Here is a 25,468-nt window from a genome sequence, read left to right as displayed (position 1 = left end):
TGTAAAAGGAATGTTTGTCTTAGTCGTAGGGACAGCGCTGGGCTCTCAGTGTAGCTCCACTTTCTGACCTCAGCAAGCCTCATTTTCTGAGCTGGAGAATGAAAATAGCGATACGTTCCTGGTCAGTCTAATGGGATAGTTGTGAAGAGCAAATGCAAAGATGTGTGTTCAGGTATCTGAAAAAGCATAAGCCATGAAGCAAATGTGAAGTACTGTTTATATTCTTCTGAAGGGTAGCAGGACATGCAACCCCACAATATGCCACCTGAGCATAAGGACTATTTTGAGCAAAATGCACTTAAAATAACACCAGGTGCAAGAAGGGTGCTCTTCCTGGAAGCCCGAGAGAGGACTCCACGTGGAAGATGACCCCCCTGTGCCTGGAGGGAAGTAACGTTCTCATCCTGCAGGACAGGGAGTCAAGCTGAGAGCACTCTGTACAAACAGACCTTTAAAAAATAACTCTCGCATTTCTCAGCCTCCCCATGTATTTTAGTTACTTTTCTGCAATTCCTTCTCTTTGTTCAACCCAGTATAAAAGCATTCAGGTTTGTCGCTTCTTTGCGTCTTTGCTGCCTGTGAAGGCTTACCTAAACCTATAGTAAATGAACCTGTGCTTTTCCCCTCTTGATTTGTCTTATGTCAGTTTAATTCTCAGGCCCAGGTGAAAACCCTATGAGGGCAGAGGTAAACTTTTGTCCCTTTACACTTCTGATCCTTCCCCTCAGAAGTCTCAAAATTCTCACTAAGCCAGCCTTTCTCCTTTCTCCTGCCTCTCCTACATGTCTACCTGCCTCCCCTCTCAGGCCTACATAGAAACTGTACAAGTGAGATGGGAACAGGCACCTCTGGGGTGAGACAGGCAAAGCCAAGTCCCCAGAGAGCCCTGGAGTACTGTCACTTCAGTCATTCCACCCTTGGGGCTACTCTTTTGCAGGCAGGATCAGATGCCTGATTTGTCTGAAGGCTTCTTTCTTCAAGGGCAGACTCATCAACCTAACTGCTAGGGGTTGGGATGGATTCTTGTCTTACTGCCAGTGGTGTCGTCCGTGGGACAAGACATCAGGTCCCACCGGGCTGGTGTTTGGAGATGTGCACAGCAGTCAGCAGGAGGTCTGGCTGACACAGACTCTGAGCAAGATGGGGCAGTTGGTGGGTCAACCGTGCGTGGCCTCAGATAAGCCTCCAGGACTCCAGCGAAGACACTCCCCAGGAGTCACCTCCAGCCTCCCGCTGTGACTTTCTTCTCCTAGGAAACCTCCAAGGGACCTACCACCATTCCTCCTGGGACCTTCTCTCTTAGGCCCCACCACGGTCCCAGCCAGTAGGATCTGTTCCGTCTCTGTAAGATGACTCATCAGTTGTGGGTTGGTTCCTAATGGTTAGAGGACAGTTGTATATCATCCTGGGAAAATAATCCAGAATGGAAAGGGAAAGGAAATTGTTTAAAATTCCAAGCAGTCAAGCATTACTACAGGAAAGGCAAACTTGAACATATTCTTAAAATTCTGACTTCATATCCATTTTGTCAGACCGTTTTTTCTTCCGGTTGGGTCCCAGTGAAATCATATGACTGTCACTCAGGGAAGACACGTTCTGCTGTGGGCCCCCAGCCACCTACGCCTCCTGTCCCCAGAGGAACCTCAGTTTACCTCGGTTTACCTTACCTGGGAGAGGACTAATTGGAGCGGGTTCCAGAGACACGTCCTTCTAATACACGAGACCTAAGAGTGGCTATTTGCCTGGTGATACACGTTTTTCACCCCCCTCCCTCTAAGCTGAGCTGAGAGACTATTTCCTGGCAGCTCTGCTCAGTTAAAGACATTTTCTGATAAATGGAAACTGTATTTTACTGGATTCTTCATCCATAAAATTAAGTAGTTAAACTAGATCATCTCTTAGGGATTTTCCAGCTCTAAAATGGTACAATTCCATGATTTTATGGTGTGGTGCTGAGTGTCTTTTATTTCATTTTGCTCAGTAAGGATTATGCAGCCTCATCACGACTTGTCAAAAGAAAGGGACATTCTGACATGCCCAAGACAGGCTCAGCATCCAGGCTTATATGCTCCATAGCCAATGTACACAAATAATTCTCTACAACATTTAAACCCAAAACAATTAGGAATGTCCAAAGTCAATCTCAGTATTGTGTTCTGTGCTCATTCACTTAAATATAAATCTTATTTGGAATGTACTTTAGTCGGTCAAGAGCAACAGCATAATTTCAAAATACCTATAATATAAAATCAGCATATAGTAGTACATCGTATTTATCTGTCCTGAGGAGCCCATCAGAAGACACACTTTTCAGATGTTGAACCTTTGCCTAACAATGACAATCTTACTAGAGGCAGTTGCATTAGAGATAAATGGTTTATACGTTGCAATAATGTATTGGTATTTAACTTTTGTCCTAAGTGGCTATTTTCTCTTTCTATAAAATTAGCAAGAAAAGGACCACTAAAAATCACCAGTTCAGATTCAATGTGTGTCACGTGGATGAAAACACAACCTATTTAAAGAAACCCAGATGTAGTGGGGGGAGGGTGGGTAGGCAGAAGTGGGGAAGGACGCTCATCTCTAGTTTCCAAACTCAACTGAGGGGAAGCCTCTCCTGGGGGGCCTCTAGGAGTCCTGATGTCCAGCCAGCAACCTACACTGACTGAATCACAATGTATGGGGGTGGAAGTCAGCTTTACTGGTTTTTGAAGATTATACTATTATTGCCCCCATTTTGCAGGTGAGAAAATTGAGGCACAGGCAGGATAATTAACTTTCCCAAGTCTGCACAGTGAGTAAGTGCAAAGTTGAACTTCACATCCAGGAGGCGTGACTCCAGAGCTGGTGCTCTGTATTGCAGTGTCATACACCTCACATCAAACTCAATATGAAAATATCAGAAAATGCAAACTAGCAAAATGCCAAATAAGAAGAAACTTCAGATCACACACACTCAGAGGAAATAGTCATCTGCCATTCTTGAATTATTTCCCTTTGGAGGGGGTCTTAGGTTGTATATATAATATGTTAATGACAGGTTCAGAGAGTCAGAAGCTGGGCTAGTGACTAGATATTCATATGGTGAATATATATATGTGTGTGTGTGTGTGTGTGTGTGTGTGTGTGTGTGTGTTTAACTTGCCTTGGATGCGTTTTTGCAACACAATTTTAAATGAATGGAAGATGTAAAGAAATGTGTTCTTCTCTAGAGCCTCCAGAAAGAGCACAGACTTGCAGATACCTTGAGTTTAGCCCAATGAGACCTGTGTCAGATTTTGAATTCCAGAACCATGTGATGGTAAATGTATACTGTTTTCAGCTACTAAATTTGTGGTAAATTGTTACAGTAGCAATGGAAAACTAACATACTCACCAAAACTATGTCTTAAGATTTTTTCATGCTCAACTTTGATAGGCAAAAAATGCGTTGATCATTCTGTCTTGATTGACAAATTGTCTTGATTTCCTCCCATGATCACTGTTTACTACACTATAAAGTTACTGGAAATGTCCTTTCCTCTCTAAGTTCTCTGGATCTCTTCCTGTCTTGTACCCACCTACCTAATAGTCCTGCACCATGCACGTTGTCTACAGTGACGTGTCTATGAGCTTTTAGAAGTTTTCGGTGCTGCTTATTTTGATTTTTAAGGTCATTTTAAATTCTAAGTCTCCTTTTCAATGAGTGGCTAGTGTACAAAGTAAGACAAGAGTCAGAATTTAAAATAAGACTTTGCCTTTATAAAACTGCATTTCAGGAAGGAAGAAGGAAAATAATCATTGGCCAATAGTTTGGAAATCTCGACACCCCTCCCTTAGCACATCAACATGACAACCTTTGTTTGGATATAAGTACAACCTCCGATGACCCCCTCCAAGAAGATGCCCTGAGGTCATGTGGGGAGATACTGAGAGATAAGAGCCCTTGATGCTCAGCAGGGTGGGAAAGCCAGCCCTGGAGGGATCAGTAGGCACACTCCAAAGAGCTGCTTTAGGAGGACTGACAGTATGAATTTAGGGGAAAGTTCAATATCTGACCAGAAAAAAATATTAAGGGTCGCTACTTTCATCGAGAAACACGTTGACATTTAGTGTTGGGGAAATAAAACAATCCTGCCAATGAAAGAACGCTCTGCACCAATATAGATGAGTAATTTATTATAGAACAATTCATTATCAAATTTACAGGCGTGCAGGGCAGCACAAAAGTGACGACAAAGTCTGGACAGGATTGCAGGCATTTATATGGTAAAGTAGAAGAAAGAACAATTAAGACTCCTTGAGCTGTGAAAGGACGGGTGTTGAGATGCTCTCCCTTAGAGAGCTGGGAGCTTAGTCCAGAGGTCCGGGTTACAGTTCCCAGGCGCAGATGACCTCGCATTGTGAAATCAGAAAGTTACCCTCTTATTCGCCTATGACTTTCTCATGGAGCCAGGCTAAACAGGGAAGAGATGCTCTCCCCAAAGAAAATGGCATCGTTTACACTTACAGTAGTGCTGCTTTATGGTGGAAGTGTTGATTTACTCATTACTGCCTGAAAACCCACCTTTCTCTTGCCAGATATATGTCATCACCCAGCTTCAATGAATCTGATACTTGATTAAAATGAACAACAATAGACCTGTTGAATGTTACCTGTGTCCCTGAATTTCTTATCGATCTCTGAATAACTACCCTTTGAGTGGGACTTTCTTGGCAATTCTCCTATTAACAACACTATATTTCTCTTGAGAAGAGCTTTAGAATGACCTCTATTTAATAGTAACCTGGGTTCAATTTTAATTAGGCTATAAGTGGTAAATATTTGTTAATAGACTTTAGGGTGAATAATTAATTAGTAAAAGACTGCTGTGTTACTGACATTTATGTGACCAGTTTAATAGATCAGATCCAGTACGTCTCAGTGAAAGCAATTTTTTCTAACCTAATTGTTAAAGATTTAAGATATCTACAAACTGTTGTTTAAAAAAATAATCACACTCTGTGTGATTTTTCTTTAAAAATTTATTTCTATTTCAATGGCTTGTATAAAGAAGATACTCTTTTTATTTTGTAACATTAGTCCAAATGGCTGTCTTATTAAAACATAATAAACTAGAATTATACAGATTCTGTTTTTCATCCCTTTGTGGTACTTGTTTCTGCTAGAATATTGTTTAAAACAACTTAGGTTTTATTTTATTCTTCCAATGGATAAAAATTGTATAATCTGGAAGTCCAGTTATTTTTTAACAGTTTTATGGGGGTCTAATTTACATACCATAAAATTCACCCATTGCCGTTCAATGATTTTTAATAAATTTACAGAGTTGTGAAACCATCCCCAGTCCAGTTTTAGAATTGCTGAAGTATCTCACTCCTCATTCCCACCCGCAACTCCATGCACCAGGAATCTTTTTTCCTTTTAAAAATGTTTACATTTTTAAACATGGTAAAATACACATAACATAAACTTTGCCATCTTGCTGCTTTTTTTCTTTTTTTATTATATAAGTTTCAGGTGTAGAGCATTGTAGTTCAACATCTGTACACACTGCAGTGTCATCACCACCACAAGTCTTGTTGCCCTCCAGCCCATACAGTTCACACCCTTCAGCCATTTCACCCATCCTCCAGCCCTCTCCCTCTGGTAACCACTAATCTCTTCTCTGTATCTATGAGTTTGTTTTTGTTTTATTTTGTTTGTTTTGGGGTTTTTTTTTTAGATTCCACATATGAGTGAAATCATATGGTATTTGTCTTTCTCCATCTGACTTATTTCACTAAGCATAATACCCTCAAGATTCAGCCATGTTGTTGCAAATGGCAGGATTTCATTCTTTTTTATGGCTGAGTAATATTCCATTATATATATATATACATATATATATATATATATATGTGTATATATATATATATCTCCACATCTCCTTTAGCCATTCATCCATCTTTGGACACTTAGATTGTTTCCGTGTCTTGGCTATTGTTAATAATGCTGCAATGAGCATAGGGGTGCATATATCTTTTCAAATTGGTGTTTTTGTGTTCTTCACATAAATGCCCAGAGGCGAATAGTAGTTCTCTTCTTAATTTTTTGAGAAATCTCTATGCTGTTTCCCATAGTGGCTACACAAATTTACATTCCTGCCAACAGTGTATGAGGGTTCCCTTTTCTCCGCATCTTCACCAATCTTTGTTTGTAGTCTTTTTGATGATAGCCATTCTAACAGGTGTGAGGTGATATTGTGGTTTGATTTGCATTTCCCTGATGATTAGGGAGGTTGAGCACTTTTTCACGTATCTGTCGGCCATCTCTGTCTTCTTTGGAAAAACGTCTATTCAGGTCCTCTGCCCATTTTTTTAAAATCAGGTTGTTTGTTTTGTTGCTGTTGAGTTGTCTGAGTTCTTTATATATTTTGGATATTATCCCCTTATTGGAGAAATGATTTGCAAATATCTTCTCCCATTCAGTAAGCAGCTTTTTTGTTTTGATGATGGTTTTCTTCAGTGTGCAAGAGCTTTTTTAGTTTGATGTAATTTTTAATTACATTCATTAAGTTTTGCTTTTGTTTTGTGGATTCCAATGCACAAAAACATTGCTAAGACCAATGTCAATGAGGTTACTTCTCATGTTTTTGTCTAGTAATTTTATGGTTTCAGGTCTGATATTCAAATCTTTAATCCATTTTGAGTTAATTTTTGTGTATGGTGTATGACAGTGGTCTAGTTGCATTCTTTTTCATGTGGCTGTAGAGTTTTCCCAACACTGTTTATTGAAGAGACTGTCTTATCTTCATTGTTTGTTCTTTGCTCCTTTGTTGTAAGTTAATTATCTAAATATGTGTGGATTTATTTCCAGGCTCTCAATTCTGTTCCATTGTTCTGTATGTTTGTTTTTGTGCTGGTACCATATTGTTTTGATTACTGAAGCTTTGTAGTATAGTTTGAAATCAGGGAGCATGATACTTTCAGCTTTGTTCTTTTGAATCTATTTTCTATCTCTATTGATTTGCCCTTTTTTGGATATTTCATATAAATGGAATCATATACTATGCGATCTTTTGTTTCTGGATTCTTTTCCTTGGCATAATGTTTTTAAGGTTCATCCAAGTTGTAGCATGTATATGTAGTTCATTTTTTTTAATTGCTGAATAATGTTTCACTGTATGGATATTGCTCACTTTGTTTATCCAATCACTAGTTGTACATTTGGGTTGTTTCCAGTTTGGGGCCATTATGAAGAAAGCTGCAGTGAACATCTGAATATCTGTCTTGGTATGAACATATATTTTAAATTCTCTTTGATAGATTCCTAGGGTTAGAATTACTAGGTCTTATGATATATTTATGTTAACTTATTAAGGAACTGCCAAACTGTTTTCCAAAGTGGCAGTACAATTCACATTCCCATTAGTAACATATGAGAAGTTCACGTTTCTCTGTGTCCTCACTGACATTTGTTACTGTCTGACTTTTTGATTGTAGCTGTTCTAGTGGTTGTGCAGTAATACCTCACTGTGGTGTAATTTTCATTCTCCTGTTAACTAATGATGTTGAGTGTCTTTATATGTGCTTCTTGGCCATTGGTGTACCTTCTTTGGTAAAATATGTCTTCAATTATATTTATATAGTATTAGATATGCATTACTTTAACAGCATCTCGTATATTCCACAGATTTTTAAAATTCATTTGATTATATGTGAATAAACATTTATTATGTGTGACCTGCTGCTGGGCTATTTGCTTTATAACATTAAATGAACATCTTCTATGTGCGATGTGTCAAACTAGTCGCTTTGTCAAATACTAAACATAAAAATCCTTAATTCTTGAGGACTATATAGAAATAACCACACCAAAAAGTAGATGATTAATGAATGTTGCGAGCTATAAGAGATCATTGTATGCAGCGTTTTGTACTTCAAAGGAAGAAAAGAAATCTCTCTCATCTTGATAGGAGGGAGCTATCAGGGCAGGCTTATAGAGGAGGCAGTATTGGGGCTCTATTTGCAGAAAGGTTAGATGTTCAGTCGTGTAGAAAGCAAGATGGAAAGAGCATGCATTCCAGCTTGCACAAGTAACAGAGGCCTAGAGCAGGGAGAAAACACTGTGCATATATGGAGAAACATGAATAATTCAGTTTAGCTGTGCTACGGAATACACGAAGGGAAGTCATTACAAAGTTAGGCAGGGTGCGATCTTGAAGTACTTTGAAATGCTGAGCAAAGGAGTATGTATTTTATTTTCAAGAATGGGGAGCCATTCAAAGATTTTCAGCAATTGAGGGTCATTATTAAGTTGTTTTTTGGGAGATTATTCTATAATTTATATATAAGTAAAACAGGAGAAGGAAGAGGAGGGAGAAAAAGACACCACCTAAAAAGTCATGACTTATGAGAGCCTTAACGGAAAAAAAATAATAGAGGCAGATGGAACAGAGGTTGTAGCAGTCGAATGTACGGGACTCAGCAAGTGACTGGCTTGTGGAGACGAGTGGTAGAAAAGCCAGAGGAAGCCCTGGGGCTTGAGTGGTTGATGAGAAACCGAGTACGGTTGATGGGGTGAACAGAGTAGGGGTTATGTGATGTGTTCGGCTTGGAGCTCTTAGACTTGAGGTGCAGGTGGGCCACCGAGTTTCTGTAGTGACCTTGGAGACCCAGAGCCGTAGCTCAGCAGCGCCATCAGGATGGAGACGCTGTGGAGACGGAGTCGTGGAGGCCGCGGTGCTTTGATGCGGGGCGCACTCCAGCCCTCTTTGAAGTCCAAAACCCCACTGATACCAGACACTCACAGTTCTTTTTGCTGGAAACTGTAGGGCATGCTTCTAATTTTCACAATGAATTTAGTGCCGGGATTATAATTTTCCTCTCTGCTTTTTCCCCTGATTTCATTCTTCGGTGATTCGAGGTGACCCTTGAATTCTCAGTGATAATCCCTCCAACACCCTCTCCAGCACTTTCTTGGCCTCATCTGTTCTAACCACCTCCATCTCCTCCCCACTGCAGCTGCTCGTGCACACGACACCTCGGAACTGGTATCCTGCATACTTATTCTTCTCGTGATGGCTTTTCCAGAACACACGTAATCAAACTAAAATCCTCCCCAACAGGTCTGTCCCTGTTTGTCTTAAAGTGTTTATTGTCACTCACTCTTGAGACAAAGATGAGCATCTGCGAGCATGTATAAATATACTTATAGGTCTACCATGTACCCAGGACATTTTTTCATAAACGTGGCCTCCATTGGTCCTCAGAACAATGCCATGAAGATGGGCTGTGGCTGCATTTCTCAACAGGGTAATACCTGCCAGGTATCACTTCCTGAAATTGATTCTGCACATCCAGGTGGGAGATGACCTAGTACATCCTTAGTGAAACCCTGAGAAATCAGAGGGGAGAGCGACTTTAGGGAGTTACCATGATGAGTCCCCACATAACCCGGTTCAGCTGGGGATGCTGCTCTGAGAACTCAGAGGAATTCCTTGTGGCACGGGGCTTCGCAGGCTTTAATCCATGCCAGGCAGCTCTTTTTAAGGTTCACTGTATCACCAAGTTTTAACTAGATTGCCTCCTCCTCCTCCTAAGAAAACACAGAGAAACAGAGCAAGAGACCAAAACCAAAAAAAAAAAAAAAAAAAAAAGCCAAGAGAGACTTTGGAATCCCAGTCAAGCTCTGTAAAGATCTTCCAAGTAGGAAAAAGTCACAGCAACTAATCTTCCCTTCCCCCGTCTTTCCTCGTCAGTGTAGGGGTCACGTTGGCTGGTGGAGAGCTGTGCATCACGGCAGCAAACCTGGCTCTTTGCCCTCTTTTTTAAACCAATTTTCTTCATGAACATGTTGATTTATCTTGTTCCCATAGCAGTGTGTACGCTGTAGGTCAGAAAGCCAATGTGGGGTTTCTGAGGATGGCTGGGGGTGTTTTTACCAAATTCACTCTAGTGAGTCCTTGGCAAGATGGTCACCAGGTCCCCAGTCTGACTGGTGAACCACAGTGGAGTCCTGGGTACCCAGGTATTCGTACTCACTAGAACCTGCCTCTGTGGTTCTCTGAAGCTCCCCCTTTCACAGACAGCATTACCCTGGAGAATGCTTGCAGGTCTGCCTAGGGGAAGGCTGGGAACAGTATTCTCTGGGTGTACGTGTTATGTTATCTCAGATGCTTCTGGATTGTGTACTTGGCACTCAGGCACATGGCCCAGAGTCTGTGACCTGATCCAAGCCTGAGGATTGGGTGAGAATGAGCACTGTTGAGCATGGTCCCTGGAATCAGGCATCAGTTTGTCAGAGAGAAGCACTTTCATTTCTTCGGATAAAGTGTGACTTCAGGGGCTGTCCATCTTTAATTAATTAGCCACCACCAAAGTCCCTGAGGGTGAAGCCTTTCTCCCTGGTCCTGGTGTTGCTGCCCATGTTAGGGGCCTTGCCTTCCACACCATTGGCAGGTAAGGGCTGCTCAAAAGCTGCTCTTTAAAAAAGTGCTTTGTGACCACCTAGAGGGGTGGGATAGGGAGAGTGGGAGGGAGGGAGACGCATGAGGGAAGAGATATAGGGATATATGTATATGTATAGCTGATTCACTTTGTTATAAAGCAGAAACTAACACACCATTGTAAAGCAATTATACTCCAATAAAGATGTAAAAAAAAATAGAAACCAAAAATAATTAAAATAAATAATTTGGTTTTTTTCAGTCTCATCAGAGGAGGGGAGGAGGACTGGTGTGGCTGGCAAGGCAGGCTCAGCGGAGTTGGAGGGCACAGAACACTCAACTATGCAAACGTAGCTCCACCCCAGTTCCTGGGTTACCACTCTTATACAAAAAGTACATGGATCAGTTGCGAATTTATCAAGCATTGTAATGTAATAGCATGCTAAATGAAAGTGTGCTTTTGGTTTTCAGTCATTGTAGCTCTGTAGCTACAAGAGAACAGATACTCTTTTAGCACAGACACCAGAATCTCATGAGGTTCCTCAAGTTAAGATTTAAAGATTTGGGCTTGTTTCCCACTGTCTCCAAGTGCAAGTAGTCAGCCATCCAACCCAAGTGTCCTTGAACTCCTTATGCCCTAATTCAATTCTACAATAGCAGCAACTGAGTTCCCCAAAGCCAGACCATCAGGGATACTCTTTTCTAGGTGAAACCCAGACATCATTACTGAGCTGTTCTGTCACTGCATGTCAGGGGTTGCCAAATTCATACCTGGGGTATTGTGATGTAATAAGACATACATATTTTGGTCTTTGTCCCTGGCTCCTGACCAGAGCTTCTCAAACCCTTGTGATTGCCTAAGTGGTAAGAGCAGTCAGAGCATCTTTGGTTATATTTGCTTTTTGTGCCCAGTTCCTGAAATAGCTCCATGGTGATAAAGGTGAAAGGAGTATTTCTGTTATTCGTAACAAGCCCCTTTCAACCACATCTGAGTTTGTGCTGAGGTGACTTTTGGAAGCACCTAAGGATGGGGACTGGTCTCCAGTGTAAGAAAAACCCACACATTTGGTGTCAGAAGTGTTCTGTGAGGAAAGGAAACTAGCGTTTTTTGCTTTAAAATCCCTTAATACAAGTTGTATTTTTATGCCATCTGCCTCAGAAAAACAACCCCAGACTCCCCAGATTTCCCTGGAGCCTGCTGCCGGAATAACCACCCTTGGTACCAATTTCTCTATCAGTCAAAGTGGTTAGTTGCAACCAGCAAACTCTCAATGGTTTAAAAAGAAAATAAATTTTTGAAGGGCCATTGGGTGGTTAGAAAGTGGGCAAGAGCAACCAGAGGCTAGGAGCCAGAGCCTCAGACAAACGTGTCCTGCAGAACTGGTCCACGGGGCACTGCCAACACCACCTGCCCGCGGGGCCCTGGCTTGTCATCCAGCATCACGAACACCGGCCGCAGGAGGCTGCAGTGGTGCTGGTGGCCCTGGGGCTGAGTGTTGCTCTGCAGCTACTGAATCCCTTCTCCTTTCTCTGGCTTCTTTGCATCTCCTGCCGTGTTAGCAGCTGGGGCTGCCGTGAGGCCATGCTGGGGCCTGGGGGGCTTGAACAACAGTAATTTATTGTCTACACTTGGAGGCAGATGTCTGAGGTCAACATGTCTGCAGGATTGGTTCCGTCTGAGGCTGTGAGGGAGAAGCTGTTCCAGGCCTCTCTCCTTGGCTTGTGGATGGCTGTAGGCATTTCTTCCCTCTGTGCCTGTCTGTGTCCAGATTTCCGTTTTTATAAGGATGCCAATTATATTGAATTGAGGCCCATAGTAATGACCTCACTGTAATTAATTACCTCTGTAATGATCTTACCTCCAAATAAGGTCCCAATCTGAGATAGTGAACCTAGGACCTCAGCCTATGAATTGGGTTGGGGGGACCACAACCCATAACACTAGTTCCATATACAAAGTGTCTAACAGGGATTATATGATCCCTGGCCTGTTCTCTAGTTTGGGGAGGGTGACGTGGAGAAAGGGTAGATGCAGACTTTGGGTCTTCTTTAGTGGAAGGTTGGCTTTCCTGTCCGCAAAGTTCACACAGTGGGGAATTCCTCAGCCTTGGGAAGGGGTCAAGATCCTGTACAGCTGAAATTTCCTATGTCTGTGTGCGCCAGCTTGTGTATAGTGTGTGTGTGTGTTTGTACAGCGCAGACATCATCCTAGCTTTCAGACGCATTGCTGTGTAAAAGAAGAGTGATCTAACGTAAAATTCTTCATGGTGGGTACACTTGTTCTTTATTCCCATAACCCAGGCATCATTAAATTACCTTTTACCAATAGTTGGTGAAATCGGTGAGATACATAGGAATAAGATTGATGAAGCCACTGAACATACAGCTATTAAAATAGATAAAGCAACATCATCTACTGAAATGTGAGCTTGACAGTGAAAAGTGTGGGCCAGCTTCAGGAATGCTTCAGAAATGTCACGTTTTTCTTTTGTAACCGTACCATAGGTAGCCCAAATTTACTGTGATTCCAGTACCTTTAGAGAAAAGCACAAAAAGACAAAAAGTCCCTTTTTGTGTCTCTCTTATTACTGCCAATCTTGGCCTCAGCTGAGTGGCCCATATGAGGGATCTAGTCTCTAAAGAGTTCTGAAACTGTTGACATGTTTTTTTTCAGAATATTGATATCATTAAGATTCCAGTGAAAGCATGATTTCGCCAAAAAATTATGTGGTTCATCATTTCTTCAGGAAGCATGTGTTTTGTGCACAACTCTGGAATGCTTGCCTTGGTTATAAAGCAGAGTTATCAGAGCAGATACTTAATGCCAAACCAACATCTTGCAACTGGTGTTTTCATCAAAAATATACCTGAACCATGATTCAACTATGAACAAGATAACAGGGAACAGAATGTCACTCATATGTCAAGATCAGAATAAATAACAGAAATAACCAAGGAAAGGTGGGATTGGTCCAGGAAGACTTGTAGGAGTTTTGAGCTAGGTGTAATAAAACATGATTACTGAGTGAAAGGAAACTGAGGGCAGAGAGAAGTAGGGCTTCGTTAGGATAACTCCATCTGTGGCCACTCTAAGTCCCACCTGCCTGTGAGTCCTCAAAAGGCATCTTCTCAGGCTCTTCCTGGCATAAGCCAAACAAAATCCCAGAATACTTTTTTGATATTTACAGATTTCATAATCCGGTCCTTGCCTAGACAAATATTGACCACCCGCGGGGGAACCACCAGCTTTGCTTCTCAGCAAGACTGCTGGGTCCCTGTTCCTACCCACTGCCTCCCAGAAAAGCCTCCCAGGGCCTCTGGAGACTGGGGCACAGGCCATCTTTTCTGGCTCCCAAAATAAGACAGGAACTGCTTGGGTGGTAGCCCAACCGATTTTGAGAAACCTGATGTGGGTCAGTCATTTGAGGATTTGAGGCTAATTTCAAACCTTTCAGTAAACATCAACCCTCCCAACTCTGGGAGAGATACAGATACCTACCCAGAAAACTACGTAAACATGTTTTCCCTGCGATTGCTGTACTTCCTGTATCCAGTCAAGCCAGAAAGACCACAAGTGCTACCTTTCTCACAGTATTTTTCCACTTCTTGGCTGGGTCTCAGCCCGAACATGGAAGTACAGAAATAAGCAAGAATAATAAAAGCAGGGCCCCTTCCAGGAAATGTGCAAGAGGAATTCACACTGTTCTCTTCAGCTTCACTAGCAGTCACAGCAATAGAACAGTCCCTGGGTTTTATGCCCTTGTCACGTGAGTGAGAATGTCTGGGAAAGTGACAGCAGAGAAAACGTGCCCGCTCCCCAACTCCTCAGGTCCTACAAGACCAGAATTGCGGACTTGGCAGGTTTCTAAGTCAAAACCTCTCATTTTGAGTTAACTGAGGTCCATAGAAGTGAACCGTGATCACAGCTGTGCCAGGGAAAGAGGTCAGGGCTCCTGGCTCAGACCCCGCCGGAGCCATGCGGTGATGCTCAGCCTGTGGCTGTCCCCACAGCTGCTTCTGTTGCCCTCCTCACACCCGTCTCCTTAGATGTCGAAGGCAGTGGGAGATGCACAGGACCTCGTTCCACATGCTGTGAGGGACCACGCCTACTGGAAGTGAGAGGTGTGGGGAGATCCAGTTTCACCTGATCACTTAGAAATTCAGACTTTTGGAGCAATAGCAAATGTTTGACTTCTCTGTTTTTTCCATTATTATTATGCCATTCAGTCATGATGAGAGTGCCATGACCTCGGGCATGTAGCCTCGGTCTTCTAGTCTGTAAGATGGTGATCATCATGGAACCCACTTTATGCAGGTGCCTGCTCAACAGCACCACTGCTGTTAAATCGTTGGTATTATAAATCAGCGGTATTTTTCCATGGATAGCATTTTCTGATAAACTGTGAGCAATAGATCGAGGATACAGGGCAGTATGCAAAATGAGGATAGGAAGAGTCCGTTGTCCTGGGTTCATTTGAGACAATGAGTGAGGACTCGAGAGGAGTTGGTATAATTCACGTTGCCTTCATCCAGCTCTGGGTGCTCTCTGGAGAACCCAGAATTCCAAGGTCCATAAACAAGTTCAGCAGAAATCTCATCTTAAGCATATACTATGGATTTCTGGCATTTAAGAGAGAATTATAAAAAAATGGAATGTTCAGAAGCCAGTCTTTTTAACACATTTGAGTGCTTTAAAAAAAAATAGAAAAACAAAACACCACATACTTCCTACAATCTTAAGAGCAAGAAGGTAGATCTTTTCAAATTCAAACAAAATAAAGTGAGAAACTGTGAACAGTATTAGTGTATTTGAGGGAATTCTATTGATATTACTGCAGAGATTTTAAAATACCAGTTGAGAGCAGAAGAAAAGCCACCTGTCAGTGAGGTTCATCTGCACACAGTAACCTGAAAAAGTCACGTTCTTTCTCTCATAAAATTCTAAAACAGATGATTAATACAGCCAAGGACTGAATTAGGTTAATTAATTTGGCTAATTTGAAATAATAATGGCATTTCGACAGCATAATTTAGTCTCAGCTCAGTGATGAAAAACGAACTTCAAGAGATCCTTCCCCAAGCGTTTCAGTCTTGAAATCATTTCAGTTTCATGTTGCTCTAATTAGTCAGTCCAATCACAGGAGGAAGGAGAGGAAAATACATTTCCTCAGTTCATGGTCAGTCATTCTATGCCATGTGGACGTTAGTGCTCTCGCTGCCCACTCGGGGGCTGGACCGCTACCGTAATGGACGGTAATGGATGGACAGGGCTCAGGGGAGACGGCGGGGCTGGTGAGTCCAGGGAGGGAGGACTTCACAGACACATCACTCTCTGCCTCCAGGAGCACGTCCGCCCCAACACAGGCAGCTGAAAGCAGGTCTGCTTATTCATAACCATCTCCTTCAATATGTGAAAAACCAAGCAGAGAGTGCCCAGGCCAAAATCAAGGGCGAGATCAGGACACACAGTCGCATGCCTGGCCCTCCTTTTACCCGGCTGGGCTCTCCCCTGCTCCTCCTGGAGCTCCCCGCTCCCCTCTTGCCCTCTGAACTCTCCTGCTTTCTCCAGGCCTGCTCTCTCTTGCTTCTCCCCGTAGCTGGTCTGGTCTCAGAGCCCTCCATCCATCTCTCCTCTGAACCTCTGAGAGCTTACGACCTGTGCCACTTGCAAAGCCCTGGGCCACTTGCAAAGCCCTGAGTTATTTCATTCGCCATGTCTCTCTGTGTGTGCAGACACGTGTCATGTCCCCCCATGGAGGGGGCTGAGTCCATCTCTTAGGGATCTGCTTAAGTGTTTGGCCTCTGGTTTCCTCTCTAAGAGCAACATCATGAGCTCTCCTTGCACAGACTTCGACTGAACTACTTGACTGATTCTCAGGCCATCAGTAAAAGTAGGAGTTGCTTGTACCATGCTGTTCATTTTCTCAAAATATCAAGTTACATTAGACCCTGGGGTCAACAGTCTAGAATCACTCTAAATAATTCAGATATAGTGAATTCTGAAATGTACCTGTGACCTCAGGAAATGTTTCAAATACAAAACAAGGGCGGTGCTGTTGGTAGGGAACATAAAAACCATACTTCTTAGGTGAGTCCATTTATCTCTGGACATATTTCAAATGGGATCTGGAAGGATCTGGAGCAGGTTTGAAAGCCGGTGGTTGTCTGTCGTCTGGGACATCAGTGTGAACATGGACAGCATTGCTGCATGGGTTTGTACACCCTGCTTTTCCAGGGATGTTAGGACACGTGACCAGCACGGGAGGTCCCAGCAGGAACAAAGCCTCCACAGAGAGCTCATCAACACTGTCCTGGTGGAATTTGGCAGCCCTGCATGTGGAGATGCTGGCTCACTGTCCGAGGGCCAGGCCTGTGTTGTCTAGTCCTGCTGGCTTAGAGCTGTATTTGCATTCTCATTGTGGCATTATCCATCTCTCTTTTCCCTCTTCTCTAAAACTTAAAATTCCATCTCAACTAAAATTAATGCTTTTTCAGTACAAAACACTTATCCTAACCATCCTTTCATCAATTTTCAAGAATTGTATTAATGCAACAGTTGGATAATAATGACCCTTTTTACACCAAAATAGTAGCTGGTGACCGATTTACTTTCAAATTCAAAGGAGGAAACAAAACAAACACGCAAATAGACTCATTTGTTCTGGGACTAAGGACCAAGCCATTCCTTTTCTTACTTTTCAGTGTAAATAATTCCGGCTCAAAAGCTTCCTGGCAGAAAGCTGAGCAGGAAGAGAGAGAAGAGGTGGCTCGTTAAGTCTTTGAGGCAATGGGTGCTGGTCCGCCATAGCCTGGACCCAGGCCCTGGCCCACGGGCGTCGTGCCCGGGGAGGAGAGTCCTCCTCTGGCTCCCAGGCCTCCCTGGGCAAAGCGCCAGGAGCGAGCGGGGCTCTGCCCCCCACCCCGACCCTGAGGGCATGGCTGGTGGGATAGAACAGGGCCAAGCTCAGTGCTGAAGAGTCCTGATCCCATCAAGGAGAGGCTGGTGTTCCCTAATCGCGGGGATTAAGGGTCCTGGATCCCAGGGCAGAGCCCAATCCCAGAGCCCGATGCCACCCGCGTGCCGTGGGCAGTGGGGCCGCACTGTCCCAGCACACGTGCGGGCACCACACACTTTCCTCGGCCTGGCCGGCATCTCCCTCTTGACCTCCTGATCCCTTTCTCTCTGAAATCAGGAAGGGAAAGGCAGAAAAGGCAACCTCATTGCTGACTTCCGGGACTAGATCTTAATTCAGTCTTCCCATGACCAGGAGGCAGGAGTTGTTACGATACTGAATTTTATTTACAGTGAGGAAATGAGATTCCGAGAGTTGGGGATTGCTACAAGGCTGCACAGCAGTCAAGTGAAGGGCTAAGCTTTGGGCACAGAACTTGGTAACTCCAACGTCCATGAAGAGCCGTCCCCGTGGAGCGCCCCCTGAAGGGCTCCTGCTGCTGTGGGTGAGCGGGTACGGGACACCCAGTGGCCCTCCACCCCAGGCCCTCACCCAGTGGTGTGTGGAGCCCACTCAGGACCCAGGCACCCACCTGCAGCTGCCGTGCTCAGCCAGTGGACTGCCCTCCGGGGAGCCCTCCCAACCTGCACTGGAGACAGGGGACAACTCTGAAGGGCCCTCCCACTCCATGGGCTCCCCGGGGGCAGTGACAACTGCATTGTACCTGCTGTCTCCCACTGCCTGGATGTGTGCCCTTACCCAGAGCCCACGGCCCCCCTCTTTGCTGCCCTGAGTGTTGCCCGAGGACCAGCAGCAGGACACCTCCTGTAAGCTGGTTAGAAATGCGGACCCAACCCTCCTTCCAGGCCTGCTGGACGGAGATCTGCATTTTAACAAGATACGACTCAGGCCTCAAATAGGAGCTGTTTAGATACATTCTTGAAAAATGTCAAAAGTAGTTAAAGCAAAATAGAATAATGATAGTACCAGGGTTTTTTTGTTTTTTAATTTGGCATCATTTTGAAAACACTGTTCAGTATTTAAAAAAATAAAAAGTAAGGCAGAAAAAGCACATTGTAAAAATTTTTTCTAAATTTCAGTGAAAACCCAATTTAACTTTTTTTTTTTAATTTATTTATTTTTGCTGTGTTGGGTCTTCGTTTCTGTGCGAGGGCTTTCTCTAATTGTGGCAAGCGGGGGCCACTCTTCATCGCGATGTGTGGGCCTCTCACTATCGCGGCCTCTCTTGTTGCGGAGCACAGGCTCCAGACGCGCAGGTCAGTAGTTGTGGCTCACGGGCCCAGTTGCTCCGTGGCATGTGGGATCTTCCCAGACCAGGGCTCGAACCCGTGTCCCCTGCATTAGCAGGAAGATTCTCAACCACTGTGCCACCAGGGAAGCCCCCCCCAATTTAACTTTTAATTTATTTGCTGGTCTTTCTGACCCACCGTAATTTTTGCTTGCCTGGTATGGTGTTCCTGCAGTATAAATACTGCTGCAGTAAATCACTAGGTTTTTAGCCTCTGTGCAGCAGGAGAGGAAGGCTTCCAGATAATGAAACCTGTTGCCCTCCTGCCCAACCATCAGTGGAGTCTCATCTTGCCAAGGGTTTCAACTCAACACCCCTGGTATATTCAGATGCTTTATGAGCTGCTGGAAAAGTAGCTTATCGACTTAGTTACCACTTAAGGCCATAAGAACAACCAGGATTTCAGATGAGATTCCTTGACCAGCAGTGTCTTTGCCCAGCTACTCAGAATTGACATATACGAAGTTAGAAAATCTGTTGTGTGTGAAATAGAAATCCACAGTGCGGAGAAGGGGGGATACTTCGCTTGTCGTTTCAGTTTTTGTATTTCAGAACTTCTCCAAAAAGGCAATAATAACCTCTTATCATGGCATTGCCGCTTCTGCCTTCCATTCCCAAGTGACAAACAGTAGGGCACAGTGAGAAACTGAGCTGAAAACATGCAAAATGTGACCTTAGGATGACAGAACTCACCCCACAGCTCAAGCCACAAATGTAGGAGTCCTTCCTCACTTCTCATATTTTGTCCTTCTCTCTCCATGTGACAAAGCCTTTGTGGCTTCACCTTCAGAATCTCTGTCCAGTCCGTCTGTTCTCCTCACGCAGGGCCCACCTCCCCCACAGAGCCACATTCAGTGTCCTGGATCGGGGAGCCTGGTCCGTCTCTGTTCCACACAGGGACTCTGCACAAGGCTGTGCTTCACACACCATATTTTTAAAGGAAAACATGATTAGTCCCTCCTGCAAAGAGTATAAGAAAGAAAATTAAACTAGAAGAGACAATAATTGTATGAAGAGATATTAACTGAATGATAATCAGTTCTTACAGACGCGGAGGGGATATTCCTGAGATGGGCCTGTAAGGGCCTGTCTGTCCCTTCAGGAGTCTTTGCTTGTAGTCCTAGGGGGCATCAGGGCTCGAATTCAAACAGAACAGATTCTAAAATAAGACCCCAAATAGTGTCCTGGCTAGTAGGGGATTAGGAAGAAATTTCCCTGTAGGACTAGAGAAGCCCCCACTACTGGGGTTCAGGTGCCAAGGTGGTGCTGGTGTCCCCTGGCCTCGGAGGCAGTCTGTCTCCCTGCACGTGCTGTTGGCCATGCACCTGTCCGGGGCGTGGGGCCCACATGGATCGGGTGAGGCCAGCAGGAGGCCATCCCAGCTGCCAGGCGTCGAGGGTCCCAGCAGCGCCACACCCTCAGGGAACCCGGGGAAGGGAGAGGGGCCAGGCAGGGTGACAGCGGGACAGACGCAGAACGTGCGAGTGGCCTTGATAGCATTTCTGTTTATTTTGCCTGTCCCCAAGGCCGTGTGGACTGGACGTGGGCCTTGTTTCCTGTCGTCTTCTGGTACTCCCTGTCCATGTGTCCAGCCAGGAGAACCTCCCCGTGTGCTGGGAGGGAAGCCCTGGTTTCTGGGCTTAGATGATGAAGGTGACTGAGGCTCCTCCCCCTCTTTTTGTTGTTCGGTAAAACCAGGAGGTGGTTGATAAGGGCCTGCCGGGGGCCTTGCAGCCACAGCTGTCCAGCTCAGCCCCTGGTCGGCAGGTCGTTTGGGTAGGGGATGCAGCTTGTTGAGGGTGATGACACAAGTCCTCCGTGGCCCCTTTAAGGGCAGCCCCCCAACTCCCGTGACTGAGTCCTACTCGCACTGTGGCTCAGAACCTTGCAGAAGCAGAGCCCACGTGGCCCCCAGCACCCAACAAATTGGAGGGTGAACTTGGCCTTCTGAAATGCACGCTTCTCCTGAATTAGGAAATTCAGGAGTGTAGGAAACCGTCCCGTCATAGCTACAAAAAGCCAAAACCGACATCAGGGGAAGACAGCCTCATTCTCTGGCTGAATTAGACGAGAAGTGGAAATTGCCTCTGTCTCCTACCGCCCAGAGTTCAAGGCTGGGAGAGGTCTGTGTGGGCATGTGTGGCCAGTGCCTCGGGGTTTCCCGGTGGGGCCCCAGCCAATCACCCAAGGGCAGGCTCCCTGCGGTTACTGGAGATGCCACATGTCCTGTCCCCAGACCTCCGTTCTCCTGAGTCTCAATCGAAGGGGGCAGAGGGTGGAGGAAGGTGAGGAGCATTTGCTGAAGGCCTGCAGGAGATGCAGAGTCCATTCATCTCACTGCTTCACAGGCTGGTGCTGAGCCAAGCCTTTTTCACAGGCAGAGTTTCACCCCAAACCACAGCCTGTGAACACAGATAAACACGAGCTTCTTTTTATTTTTTTTAAATTTATTTATTCATTCAGTTATTTTTGGCTGCATTGGGTCTTCGTTGCTGTGTGCCAGCTTTCTCTAGTTGCAGCGAGCGGGGGCTACTCTGTTGCGGTGCACAGGCTGTAGGCGAGCGGGCTTCAGTGTTGTAGCATGCAGACTCAGTAGTTGTGGTGCACAGGCTTAGTTGCTCTGCAGCATGTGGAATCTTCCTGGGCCAGGGATCACACTGTGTCCCTTGCATTGGCAGGTGGATTCTTAACCACTGTGCCACCAGGGAAGTCCCCAGAGGTTCTTTTTAAAGAGAAGGATACAAAAGGGGTTGTTTGAGGCTGAATTGTGTCCTCCCCATACTCATCAGCTGAAGTCTAACCCCTGTGAGCTCAGAATATGACTGGATTTAAGGAGGTGATTAATGAGGCCACTAGGATGGGCCCTGATCCCGTAGGACTGGTGGCCCTTATAAGAGGAGATCAGGATACAGACACACGCAGAGGGATGACCACGTGAGGATGCAGGGAGAAGATGGCGTCTACACACCCAAGAGAGGCCTCAGAGGAAGGCAGCCCTGCTGACCCCCGGACCTCGGGTTTGAAGCCTCCAGGACTGGTGGTGAAACCCTCAGTCGGGGAGCCTTGTTATGGCCACCCGAGCTGACCGCACCCTCTGGGCACCCCCTGCTCTCCCCAGACACCCCCAGGAAAACCTGGCACTTCTTGGAATGCCGTTTGAAAGACCCTGATCCAAGCCATTCCTCATTTTGGAAGCACGAAATTGCACTCAGGGTTTGCAGTGCATCCATTAGGCGCCCCCAGGCCCTGGCAGAGCAGACAATGCACCATAGCTGGGCCCCAGGGCACCATGATGGGGACATCTCGGCTGAGGCTGGACCACCACTTCCAGAGCCATCCTCCCTGCTGGCTGGAGACATCGTGTCCCACCCCTCCCACGTCCTCCTCTCCCCTCCCTGCTCCATATCAGATGTGCGTGGACATGAGGTTCACAGCGCACCACGCACCACTTCTGCTCAGGTGATGCGTCAGTTACTTTCCCCTTCCTTCACACTGTTGGGCCTAACGCTTATCTCCCCGGAGGGCCAGGTGACTGACCCTCAACAGTGTGGAACGAACACAGGTCAGAGGATGGTGGTCTCCCGCTGCAAGTGCCCAGGCAGTGAAAGGCACGCCATGGAGGGAGAAGGAATCGAGCAGAGCGTCATTCGACTCGGCCACTTTGGCTGCTTCTCATGTTTCCTCTACAGGAAGGGTTGGCTGCCTGCTGCCACACAGCTCTGTGAGAAGCTGGTCCTGACCCCACTCTGGTGGGGTGTCCATGCTCTGATCGAAGGGGAGGCATGGAGGCTGTGGCTGCCAGTCTGTTTCCCTAAGGAGCTGGGGACCCAGCATGCCTGTTGGGATCTCTCACCTGCTGGTTACTCTAGACCTCCCAAGCTTTGTGCCATTCCAGGGGTGTTAGTCAACTCGAGCTGCGTAACAGACACCACAGATGGTGGCTTAAACGACAGACGTATATTCTCTCCCAGGCCTGGAGGCTGAAGTCCATGATCAAGGCATCACCAGCAAGGGCTGGTGCCTCCTGAGGCCTCTTTCCTTGCGGTGTAGACACCGTCTTCTCCCTGTGTCCTCACGTGGTTGTCCCTGTGTGTGTGTCTGTGTCTGCATCTCCTCTTCTTATAAGGACACCAGTTCCATGGGATTAGAGCCCCACCTACATGACCTCATTTTACCTTAGTCTCCTCTGTAAAGACCCTGTCAACCAAATACCGTCACCTTCTGAGGTGTCTGTGCCTGTGTTTGTTGCTCTACATCCTCACCAGCATTTGGTGTTATCGGTGTCATTCTAATAGGAGTGTAGTGGTATCTTGTTGTTTTAATTTGTATTTCCCTGAAGACATATAGTGTGAAGCATCTTTTCATATGCTTAGTTGCCATCTGTATACATCTGTATATCTTCTCTGGTGAGGCGTCTGTTAAGATCTTTGGCCCATTTTTAATCTTCTTATTGTTGAGAGGTATTGCTTTTTTCAAGAAAAGAAAAAAGGTTATACGTTTTATAAAGAAATATCCCCCTAAACGGCAGAGATGTGAAGATAGTGAACTTTCATCTCCTTTAAGGTGCATTCAGTTGCTTTTCATACTTCATACTGAGGAACGATCAATTACTGATTTATTAAATGCTTAGAAGGTGCTTATCACCTCGACTTGGTCTGTGACGTACCAAAGATTGTAATTTTGCTGATTATGTAAATCTACACATACAGTCACACCAGCAATTCAGAGATTCATGCAAGGATCCTCTTTAGTTAGGGCATGATTGCATGGTTCAGAGTTTAAGGAAAGAGGTGGATGTTGCCTGGAGTGGAGAGGTCGGGTGGGGGGAGGGAAGAGTCCTTCAGGAGGACAAACACACACACACACACACACACACACACACACACACACACATAACGCCCGTCTGGCGTTATGATTATGTTACACCAGCTTTGTGATTCTAAGCAGATCCTTTACACTTTCTGCCCCTGAGTCTGCTTGCTTTTGTTTTTCTTCTGAGTAATAAGGAGCATGGTTCTGTCCTCATGTGTTCTCCTCAGTGAAATGGGAGAGCTAGTTTGAACTTATAAACTGTAGTGTCTGCCACAGGCCTGTGTGGTGTGAATGCTGTCTTGCCATCCTCATCCATTGTTCCCTGCAGGTGTACCCTCAGGGGGCCCCGAGGTGGGAGGCTGTGGTGATGGGGCTGGAGAGTCTCTGGGGGTCTCTCAGGTCCCACACGCCTGCACCCCAGTTCTTCACCCTGGCCCTGAGTCACCCAGGCATTTCCCTGAAGCACTTTCACCCTGGACAGGCCCACTCTGGGCTAGAACATGCTCCCCACAGGAAGATGGTGGGGTGGTTTAGAACCCCCTTTCTCCCATGGAGAGTCAGCTGCTCCCCAAGTGCTATTGACTGGATGTTTTTATGTCCCCCCAAATTCCCTATATTGAAATCCCATCTCCCCAGGTGATGGAATGAGGAAGTGAGTCCTCTGGGAGGTGATGAGGTCATGAGGGTGGACCCTCGCGATGGGATTAGAGAGTCCCATCACCCCTTCCTCCAGGTGAGGACAGAATCTGCCTGTCTTGATCCTGGACGTCCAGCATCCAGAACCGAGAGGAATCAACATCTGCTGTTTATAAACAGCTCCGCAAACACAAGTCTGTGTTTCTGGGACAGCAGCTTAGCTCACTGAGGCAGCCTCTGGGGACTCAGCCTTCTGGGTGACAGGGAGTCTAGGGGCGAGGCCCCTCCTGGCGACAGGAGGGGAGCCTGGGGCTGGGGAGGAGATGGAGTCGCCCTCAGGGTCCAGGCTGTGAGGCATCATGGTGATGCCACGGCAGCGAATCTCCCAGGTGGCGTCGGGGTGGCTCGTCAGCTCCTCGTCCTCGTTTTGGGCTGGGCATTTGGTGGGGCAGGGAGGGCAGGGGCTCGGGACCAGCGTAGCTCGACTGGCCCCTGTGCAAGGTCCTCTGTGTCCCAGAGGCCATCTGTGCTGAGCTGGCGCCCTGTGGTCCTGGATTCCAGGCGGAGAGTTAACCGAAGCCCGAGCCTACTTCCTGTGAACGGGGCCCTGAATGGATCATGTTCTTCCTTTAGATGCCGGAGGCTCAGGAGGCAGCCCTGGAGGAGTCGCGCTGTGGGCTTCACCTTTACCAGCATGTGATTCTTCATCACTAAGGTAAAACTGCTGCCTCCTAAATAGGGCACAGAGGTGGATTGCAATAATAGAAAAAAAAGTGTCTTTTCATATATTATTAACTGGTGATATTACCAAGATATAAGGAAAGAGGGCCACATTCATTGATTAGTTAGGGGTGTCGATGTCTCTTGCTCAAACTGGAAAAAAAAATGAGTGGCATCTGGGTCATTTTTCCATCCAATACGAGTGTGGGTGACCAGCTGGCTTCACATCCTGGTTCTGCCAGTGCACACGGCCTGTGGCGAGTTCCATGACCATCCAAGCCTCCTGCATCCTCAGTGATTGCAGCAAGTAAATGGAGCTACACAGGCACATACTCACACATGGATAAATACACACACAGTCACAGACACACACACACACATGCACGTTTGCATTATTCCAACTCTAGAACATTCTGGAAAAGGTAAAACTATGGAGACGGTAAAAAGATGAGTGGTTGCCAAGAGGTAGTGGGGAGGGAAGGATGAGCACAGAGGATTTTTAGGACAGTTGAAACTTCATTCCTTGCTAGCGGGATGCAAAATAGTACAGCCACTTTGGGAGACAGTTTGGTGGTTTCTAACCAAACTGCAAACTACAAATCCTACTCTACGACCCAGCAGTCATGCTC

The 25,468-nt window shown here is 45.8% G+C and overlaps 1 long non-coding RNA gene across 1 annotated transcript in view; it reads left to right on the top strand.

Annotated features, from left to right (window-relative positions):
- LOC307182586 overlaps nt 1-25,468 on the top strand; it is a 326,414-nt gene that overhangs the window by 268,980 nt on the left and 31,966 nt on the right. The window contains exon 3 of the long non-coding RNA XR_013827209.1: nt 24,753-24,834. This is a non-coding gene — a long non-coding RNA (uncharacterized lncRNA). The remainder of the gene's footprint in view (nt 1-24,752; nt 24,835-25,468) is intronic.

The sequence above is a fragment of the Stenella coeruleoalba genome (assembly GCF_951394435.1).
Source record: "Stenella coeruleoalba genome assembly, chromosome: 2".
In the NCBI taxonomy this organism is placed as follows: domain Eukaryota; kingdom Metazoa; phylum Chordata; class Mammalia; order Artiodactyla; family Delphinidae; genus Stenella; species Stenella coeruleoalba.
This window is presented reverse-complemented; position numbering and strand designations above follow the sequence as displayed.